Here is a 10,440-nt window from a genome sequence, read left to right as displayed (position 1 = left end):
AAGAAAACATGGCCGAACTTCGTTTTATTCTCGGTGAAAAATGCCTATTTTAAAGTTAGTTTGGCAATTAAAATGTGTTTTGATGTCATTTGATGCGAGAAATATGAGTTGTTATTTCTTTTTATGTGTGCAGTGGATGTACATGATCTTTAGTTTGCTAGTTATTACGAAGAGTACTTCAGGAAATGGTGTCCATGCAACGTTTTCATTGTTACCAATGTGGTTGCTAGGGACGCTGCTATCAATATTATTTCTGTTATGTTGTGTAACTGTTTAATGGTGTTATCTTTATTGCTACCCCCTTCCCCGTCAATGTATAGTGTTGGTCCACAGCGCAAACGTATTAGTTTAACTAAATCCGCATCTAAAATTGTGGCATAGATATGTTATTTTCCCCTGTGCAATTCCAGTCTCACATCTCACATCACATCGTCATTAACAAATACCGGAAACAGACCGGAAACTTTTTTTTAAAATAAAATAATACTTTATTCCGAGTGTGCTTGCGTTTCTCTTTGAAAGTCATCACATAACGACATTGTAATACACGGTTCGGCTGCTGTAGTTCTCTATTTATAGAGCCCTGATGAGAAGACTTCTAGACAAACATGAGGAACTGCCGCCAACACTGAAAACGTGACGTGGATCATAAATATATCAGCAATTAAACAACATCTTACATTTCTTTTCACACAATACATCTCCTCGCAGTATCAACACTAATTCGGCTGACTTTTATATTTAATCCAATTGGTAGATAGGCTGTATTTACACCATAAAGGTGCACAGCTGATATAAAGGGACACCTAGTGGTTAAAGCATGTTATTGAATTTCATTATTTTTATTATTAGATATTAATAGGATCCCTTTAAAGTATATTCATTACTCGTTATTCTCTACTAATAGTTAATTAAAGACTGTATATAATGACTATTTTGCACATCCCTTTCAAGATTTCAAGATTTTCTAAGGTTTATTGACATATAATATACACAAACGGTGTAGTTATGCATTGAATGAAAAACTTGGGTCGCAGGTTCCTCAATAGTGCATTACAAGACATCTATCAATATTTGTGCATACCTCCAGCAATGTTAACTATGTTGAAGCACTTATTTTAACTGATATTATACATATGTAGGCTATTATACTCTTGTAAGATGTATGTAGATATTTCATCTCCGGCCTTGTCAGGTATTGAACAATCAATAAACAAAAAAAGAACACAGAATTATTAAATATAAAACACAGAATTTGTGTGATTATACTAAATGATTTACAAATAAACACCACTGCATATTTACAACTGTTACACATGCTGATGTAACGCAAATGTTTCCAACTTGGGATCAATAAAGTATATCTTATCTTAAGATGATCAATGGCTACTGCCATATTTGCAAAATGTGCCTCTGAACCTTGACAAGTGCATGTTTCAGGCTTATCAATTAACAACAGGAGGGGTCACAAAGATAAGACCAGCTGTTAAATAAAGCTCTTCTGACCTTAGCTGGCATGTGGGTATATATATTAATGCTGCCCATTATGGGCACAAGCAATTTTCACCCATTTATTAATTATATGTTTTAAATTTGAGTGTTTCCCATCCCCTAAACCTCCAGGGATGTACACAGTTTAATACTGGCAACTTCTTATTATGGGAAATACGAAAACGTCTTTTAAAACTACAACTCCCAGTAGAGACGTGCCATAGATAGAGAACATGTTGCGAAACACAATAGCCAGCATGTGTAGTTCTGGGGACGGGGTGGACCCGTTCAAATCCAGTTTTGGACAGTCTGCCGTGGTTCCATCCCATTTCAAGTGCTGTTCGACGCTCGGTGTAACCCTCGGAGCACACTCTCCAATCACAGAGCTTGAGGACTATCACGGGGTTTGTCAAGCGAAGCGGAGAGAATACTTACTTCCGGGTGTAATATTCTCCAAAGCAAATGAGCTGCTCCGACCCTCGGTCCTGACGGACTCCAACTTGTGTTTGTTAATCAAACAAATAAATAAACACAAGGATAATTACGTGTTATTGTTGAGTAAATGGAGAATTGCACAGGGGAAAATAACGTATCTATGCCACAATTTTAGATGCGGATTTTGTTAAACTAATACGTTTGCGCTGTGGACCAACACTATAAATTGACGGGGAAGGGGGTAGCAATAAAGATAACACCATTAAACAGTTACACAACATAACAGAAATATTATCGATAGCAGCGTCCCTAGCAACCACCTTGGTAACAATGAAAACGTTGTATAGACACAATTTCCTGAAGTAATCTTCGTAATAACTAGCAAACTAAATATCATGTACATCCACTGCACACATAATCTGAAATAACAACTCATATTTCTCGCATCAAATGACATCAAAACGCATTTTAATGGCCAAACTAACCTTAAAATAGGCATTTTCCACCGAGAGTAAAACAAAGTTCGGCCATGTTTTCTTTTTCTGCAGGGAGAAATTTGAAGATTACGTGACATTGACGCCAGCCATTGGAATGAATGGTGAAAAAAAACGTAGGGATCTTACAATTTCAGAGGCGTTTTTGTAGAAATGCTACGTCCCAAGTTGTGGACCAACGTACAGTAGTTATTACACGTTTTTTTATGAGACTGGGTTGAAATGCCCATGGTTTTGGAATTAGGAGCTCCAAATATTTGGGTGTCAACATACTTTTGGCTATACTTTATACTGAAAGTAAAAAATCCCTTACCCGTCATGAGTATGTAAGTGCAATTCGATCTCGTCCTGTGAATAGAAAATGTGACATTAATATAAAAAGAAATACAAATTAAACTAGCGAGCAATATTATGTTCAGGTTATTTTACTGTTATCTTAAACACCAGGGTAACTTGGCCAATGGCAGGTCAGTCAGAGGGTGTGAAGCGATCCACATACTGCAATAGCTTTATGGGGATTATTACATTCAAATTAAATCATATAAATGATTTGAAAGACATCTTTGCAGTAAATGGATTCAACAGTTCTCTATCTCAGTTTAAATTGTAAATGGTTTATGTTTGTTGCTTCATAATTAGCATTTGTTACATATCAGCTCACCTTTTAACTTCAGCTATAGTGAAAATTCTTACCTGACCAATAACAAGGGACACTTTGCCTTTATGGTTAGGCTGTAGTGGCTGGAGATGTATAGAAGTTTCCATTGGATGTACAGTGGCCTCAGAGTGCTGACACACAGAGAAAAAAGTCTTTGAGTTAGGCATGAGCTTGTGGCAGTTGTTGTGGAGGAAAGCTGCTAATAATTATTCAAAGAAGAGTGTTTTTTCACTTCTTTCCTTACTTAATTCCCTCCTCCCTCTCTAGTTTGTTAATCTCTTCTGCATCCCTTTGGAAACATTTCTCTGATGTCGTTAGAGGACAAAAACATTCTGTAAAAATGTGAAATATTAATATTATTTTCCACTTCTACTGAGTCTGACTGGGTTGAACCGAACAGTCTGGAATATGTTAATGGTTATGAAACTACATTGATTTGAATGCAGTGCCCATTTCCTAAAAAGTGCCTCTTGTATTTACAATACTAAATACCAGCATAACAATTATTTATCTTTGTTCACACTGTGATGTTTAATAATTAGAAATAAATTAGATTTTGATGGGGGGGGGGGGGGGGTGTTGTGCAATATTATATTAATAATTAATCTCACCTGGTATTATATAATCCATATGTAAACTTCAATGTTCTAATTTAGTTATAAAAGTCTTTAACCTTAGAATCAAAGCCAACCACTGGCTCTCAGCACAACTCCACAAATATACACTTTCAATGGACTTCATAAAGGAGCAGAGGATAACATTCCAAAAGTAAAAATAAGAACAAACAACCTTAGAAAGATGTATGCAATGTACTGTAAGTAGAGTTGAAAAGGAACACCCTACACTAATGTCTAACATTTAAAACATATTGACATTTAAAAGACAATTCAAACTTACTGCGACACCAAGTTCTGTCTCCAAGTCTCTGTTGATGAAGAAACGTTTGCAGGTTTCCTTTCCATTAAATGTGTGATTCTCCGGATAGGCACCCCTTAGTTTCAGGACCTTGTTCCTAAAAGCTGATACATTATATACATAACAATGTATATGAAACTTGACAAATCAAAAGTAATAGTTTTCATTATAGTAGAGTCATTAGTCAGTAAACTTAAAAAAGGCTGAACAGCTAGACTAAGGCTGTATTGCTCACTTTCACTCACACTGGATTTACAGTATAGATGAATACAAGTTCAAATGATTGGCAAGCACTGTAACATTCTGATTTGTTTTGAAATATTACATTCTCCTGTTCGCTGCTGCTGCCTCCATGGCTCCAGTCGAAAAGTCTTGTTGCTCAGGAAGGTTCCTAACAGAGTGAAATGACCCAGAAGAACCTGGCAGCCATGATAAGAGCTGTTTGAAGATGATAGAAAAGGAGCTTCATTCTTCCTTTGTTAACTCTTTTAGCAAAGTATACACTAGTCCAGGGGTCAGCTAATTTATTATCAATTATCTTTGCCTCCTCTGCCACCAAATATAGTTTATCTGGAGCCGCAAACAATATTTGTTAACACAGCTTATAAAGCTTTATATGGTGTTATACTATACAAAAAGTAAAAGAATAAAGTAAAAGACGTTGAAAATCTATTGATATTTTTACTTGTTACAACAGAGGGAGCAGCTGATGCTGTCTGCTTTTTCTGGAAATGTCTTTCGAAATTAAATGTTTTTTGGCTGCTAATTTCTCACAATATATGCATGCATGAAAGCCAGCATTCTTGGCAGTAAAAGGAAAGGAATCCACACTCATAATTTGATTCTCTATTTAATTTGTGACTTATGATAAAAAACAAATTTCCTGGCCAATGTCAGGTTCCTTGAACACAAAACGACCGTAACGTATCATCACGTGGTATATATCATGTCACGTCCAGGGGCGTAGTGCTGCGGAAACGCACAGGAAAAATTGCAGTACACATAAAGAGCTGTACACATGCTGCGTTTTTTGCGTGGCTGTGTCTTTAGTTGTAAGCCCAGTTGCGATATGTTCATACGTCATATGATCATACAATAATGCCATCGAAAAGAATATGCTACATTACAGTACAAGTACTTCTGGGTCTCTGTGTCATTCAAGCTCGGCTCTGTTTGTGTGGCACCAGCAAGAGAGAGAGAGCGTGCCTGTACCGGGGGGATTGTTGTTGTGAGCATCTGGTTAGCTAGCTATGCTAACGAATATAAGGAGCTGTTTCGACAACCACGTGGAGGAGAGCTCTCTCCTGAAAGACTGAGAGGCTCTGATAACCTCAGCTCAGTGAGATAAAGGCCACCTTTATATGATCATTACAGTTAAAAAAGAAGTATAAAATACTATATGACAGTAAAAAAAAAGTTGTTATTAATAAACAAGAATACAGTTTAAAAGGGGAATGATTTGTAAAATATCCATAAAGAAAAATACATCTGTTTACCGTTCTGTTTCAAATCAAATCAGGTTTTATTTATATAGCACATTTAAAAAACGATTTTTGGTCGAGCCAAAGTGCTGTACATGCAAATAGTAAATAACACATTACCACAGTCGCGAACAGAAGACAATAAATACAACATCAATTATAAAAATCAAACACAGGGAAATGTCATGAGTCGTGCTCCGCTCTAACTAGAAGGCCAGGGAGAAGAAGTTAGTTTTTAGTGTTGATTTAAAAAACCCAAGGGCAGGGATCACCAACTACATTTGTCCAAGGGCCAACATTTATCCAATAGACACTTTCGCGGGCCTAACCCGTTATCCCGGCTTTTTTTTTGTGGAGAAAGTTACCGGTGCTCCATGGAGGAAGTGGAGCACACAGGAGAAGACCATGTCATTGCAGACTGTTGTGTTTACATGGGGAAATGACATACATTATTTGAGATATATTTAGAACTCACTAACTTTAAGGACAATTCGGCCAGGGGTGTAGAGCTATTTGGTTAAGCACCGGATTGGCAAAACAGGAGAGTCTGTAAACCAGTCTGCCTTGATCTATGAATTAATGTCCATGACTGCAGCTGTTTTATAGGGAAACAAACACTCAGAACACATACACACAGAGCGGAGCTGAGCAGAGCACAAACAGACTCACATCATGCACCCTGGTGACTACCTCCTTCATAAAACTAATAAAAGGGGGAGTAATCGGCAGTTCGATGCGTGTAGATGTATGTGTGTGTAGAGGTATGTGTGTGATTAAAACGTAGCAGACTGCGGTCACTCTTTAGCTGTTCTAATGAAGGTAAACACAGTGTAGGCAGTGCGTAAAAGGCACAGCTCTTTGCGCGCTGGTGCTGCAAAGGCTGCTGGGTTACACGTCCCGCTGCCTCCTGGAGTTACCGCAGGCTGCTACATTTGAACCACACAGCCCTGGCCGAAATGTCCTTAAAATTAAGTCTGAGTTTGAAATATATCTCAAATAATGTATGCACTGTCATTTCCCAACGTAAACATAACAGTCTACAATTAAATGGTTGTCTCCTCCGTGCTCACCTTCCAACATGGCGCACCAGTAACTTTCTCAAAATAAAAAAGTCGGAATAACGGGTTAGTTTCTTTACTTTCTCGTTATCCCGACTTTTTTTTTCTCTCTCTCTTTTTTTGTCCTTGTCCCTTTAGGGCAGGGGTTCTCAAAGTGCGGCCCGCGGGCCAATGGCGGCCCTCGGAAATGTTTCTGGCGGCCCGCGATAGTTAACCTGTTAAACCCCAAGTACAGTAAAATTATTGATGGTCCATCAATCCATTTTTGTGCAAAAATCGGAGAAACTAAATGATAGCATTATGGTAGCCACCGGAGGCTAGCGCAGCTTCCGGTTCCTCTACGCGTCACTCTCACTCCTTATTTGGTAACCTGAATCTCGCAAATCTCGCAAATCTCGCGAGTTGCAGTTAAGCGGAAAATCTGTTGTAAGTTATCAGAAACGGGAGTTAGCTAGCGATTTTAGCTAGTCACTGTCTGTAGATAACCCAACTTTGTGTCCTCTGAGACTGAAGGAGATGTTGCATTGTTTTTGTTGCCTTCGTTGTAGTTTTATGTGTATTTTGGATTTAATTTAGGTTAACTTCCAGTTCCGTTTGAATGCTTTTATTTTGAAGGCGAGATAACGTGTTTGACAGGAAGTTGTGGTGGCATCGGAGACAACTTGACAGATAAAGTAGTGTCTGCTATGTAACGGCAGAGAAAGAGTGTGTGTGTTTGCGTGCGTGGTTAAGCACACAAAAGTCCGGTTATACAATAATAAAACAACAAGCTGTCTCTCCCAACGTCCACACTCAGGCACACTGTTATTTCCACTGAATACCCCCAGCGCGAGCATCCCCAAACTCACTCCCTGATTGGATGCACGTCCCAAAGGCGGCAAAGTGTTCACATGAACAGCGGAAACAAAATTTGTTGGAAGTTTTCGTTGTGTAAGCGAGATGGAGGAGCCAGGGCCGTCGCGTAAAAAACGTTTTGTCAGTGAGGAGAAAAGGAAGTTCCAGGAGAAATGGAGCAACGCTTACTTCGTTTTACCTCAGGGGTCGGATAAAGTGATATGCCTCATCTGCAAGCAGGTGAATGCAATGCTCAAGGAGTATAACATAAAACGCCATTATGATACCAATCATAAAATGTATGACAAGTTCATGGGCAAGGAGCGCAGAACTAAACTTGAACAACTTCAAAGAGGTTTAACTGCCCACCAGTCAGTTTTCACAAATCTTGCAAAATCCGGTGAAGCTGTAACACAGGCTAGCTATGTGGTAGCTCACGAAATTGCCAGGCGGAGCAAGCCGTTCAGTGATGGAGAATTCGTGCGAGACTGCATTTTGAAAGTGGCTGACATTGTATGCCCTGAACAAAAGTCAAAGTTCCGTGACATAAGTTTATCGAATGACACAGTGACACGACGAATCGAAGATCTGGCCAATGATCTCAAAGAGCAATTGGGACTACGTGTGGAAGGCCTAGGCAAGGGGTCCTTTTCTATAGCACTGGATGAGAGTACAGACATTTCTGATACTGCACAACTGCTGATTTTCATTCGAACGGTCACGGAGGACTTTGAAATAGGCGAGGAACTGCTAAGCATGGAGAGTATCAAAGACGGAACAAGGGGAATCGACATTTGTGATGCTGTGTGTCGTAGTCTCGATGCATACAATGTGGAGCTGACATCCATGGTCGGTGTCACAACGGATGGAGCGCCAGCCATGGTCGGGAGAAAGGCGGGCGCTGTCTCTTTGCTCAGCGACAAAGTGGCCAATAACGGAGGTGAGAACCTAATCAAATATCACTGCATAATTCACCAAGAAGCCCTTGCTGCTCATACGCTTGAAATGAAACATGTCATGGACATTGTTGTCAAGACAGTGAATTTCATAAAGTCCAGAGGTCTGAATCACCGTCAATTCAAAACTTTTTTGGTGCAATCAGAGGCTGAATTTGGTGACGTCATATACTTCACTGCTGTCAGGTGGCTGAGCAGAGGTGCCACACTGAAGCGTTTTTTTTATTTGAGGAAAGAAATCGCTGAGTTCATGCAATCAAAAGGACAAGATCTGCCACAGTTAAGTGACACTGAATGGCTTTGTGACCTAGCGTTCCTTGTTGACCTGAACACCTTTCTCAGTGATCTCAATGTGAAGCTGCAGGGCCATGGGAAGCTCATTTCCACATTGTTTGAAAGCGTCAAAGCTTTCCAGCGAAAACTTCAACTAGTGCAGGGACAGCTCAGAGAGGGGGATCTAACCCATTTCCCTGGCTGCAAGGTGCTCGCAGGTGAATGTGACGTTTTACATCACCTGTGTTCAGACAAGAACCACAACCTCATGGAAAAACTCCAAGAGGAATTCCACCACCGCTTCTCGGACTTCAGTGACCACGAGAAGTCATTCAACCTATTCCAAGATCCCTTCACATGTGCACCCGAAGAAGAGCCTGCAGAAATGCAGTTCGAGCTCATCGACCTGCAGGAGAGCTCTGAGGCCAGAGCAGCATATCGAGACAAGAATCTCATCGAGTTCTACAAAGGACTTTCCCCATCTACGTACCCTTCACTTCGCCAACATGCCATCAGAATGGCCTCTCTGTTCGGAAGCACATACATTTGTGAGAAAACCTTCTCCACCATGGCCATCAACAAATCCCAGCTGAGATCCAGGCTGACGGATGCCCATCTACATGCTGTCCTTCGTATAGCAACAACGGAGATGGAACCGGATATCAAAGGAATAGTAGCCAACAGACGACAGCACCATAAATCCCATTCAAAGTAGGAAAAGGTATGTTGATGACAGGCAATAATAGCCGATTTGTGTTACAAATACAACAACAATAATAATAACAATGATGATGATGAATACTGTGTTATTGTGGTCTTTGGTAAGCTTCTATTTTAAAAGTCTCTTTCTCTCCCTCCCCCCTCTCTGTCTCTCTGTATTTGTTTTGCAGAGACTATCCTGTGGTGCTTGAGTAGCTGGAATTGGTTCTGAAACAGGGCCCTGCTGATAAGACAGGAAATCCACAGCATATCACTAACTCCAGCGCAATACTCTCTGTGTGTGTGTGTGTGTGTGTGTGTGTGTGTGTGTGTGTGTGTGTGTGTGTGTGTGTGTGTGTGTGTGTGTGCAATAAAGAAAAGATTTGTTTTGGAATTTTGTGTTCCGTTTTTTCTTGGGCGGCCCTCAATCCAATATTTAGTACCTAAATTGGCCCTCACTCATCAAAACTTTGAGAACCCCTGCTTTAGGGGCTCCGTAGCAGTGTCCTGCATCGGGTCGGGTACCCGCAAAAAAGGTGATTTTCGGGTGGTATTCTTTCAAACGCTTTTTTCCGGGTTCGGTTCTGGGTAAAACAAAGATGATGCGGGTCGGGTTGCGGGTGTTGCATAATAAATATATTTAAATAATAATAATTTAGTTTAATGTTTAAATCCTCAGACCTCTCCCCCGCGGGACCAAGCATAATCATAACCTCTGCAACGCATCTATCTGCTGCTGAGCGTGCCAGATTCTGAATGGCTGAGGTGAAGCTCTCTAGCGGAGAATACAGCATTTTCAATAACTCTTCCTCAAGTGCGAAATCCAACGTCTGGGAGGCTTTTGGTGTCATCCTAGATTGAGAAAATAACCAACATCCCAGGCTTTTTGAGCCAAATATGCAACTGCGTGTTAATAATTGCACGTTTTCACTGCTTATATATATGCGGGTTTGGGTCGGGTTGCGGATCTTGTGCCGGCGGGTCGGGTCGCGGAACTAATTGGCAATATGTGCGGGTAGCGGGGCGGGTTCGGTATTGCACGTCACGGGTGCGGGACTGGAGCGGGTCTTGAAAATCAGACCCGTGCAGGACTCTGCTCCGTAGGGATTATATATTTATATCTCTCACATTAATGCTAATTAATGC

At 40.5% G+C, this 10,440-nt stretch overlaps 1 long non-coding RNA gene across 1 annotated transcript; it reads left to right on the top strand.

Annotated features, from left to right (window-relative positions):
• Window positions 1-8,804: 8,804 nt before the first annotated feature.
• On the top strand, window positions 8,805-9,688 carry LOC307043057. Its single transcript, XR_013809274.1, has 2 exons — window positions 8,805-9,316; window positions 9,486-9,688. It is a non-coding gene; the product is annotated as an uncharacterized lncRNA (long non-coding RNA).
• The last annotated feature ends 752 nt before the right edge of the window (window positions 9,689-10,440 follow it).

This window comes from Notothenia rossii (assembly GCF_949606895.1).
Source record: "Notothenia rossii genome assembly, chromosome: 6".
Lineage (NCBI taxonomy): Eukaryota > Metazoa > Chordata > Actinopteri > Perciformes > Nototheniidae > Notothenia > Notothenia rossii.
This window is presented reverse-complemented; position numbering and strand designations above follow the sequence as displayed.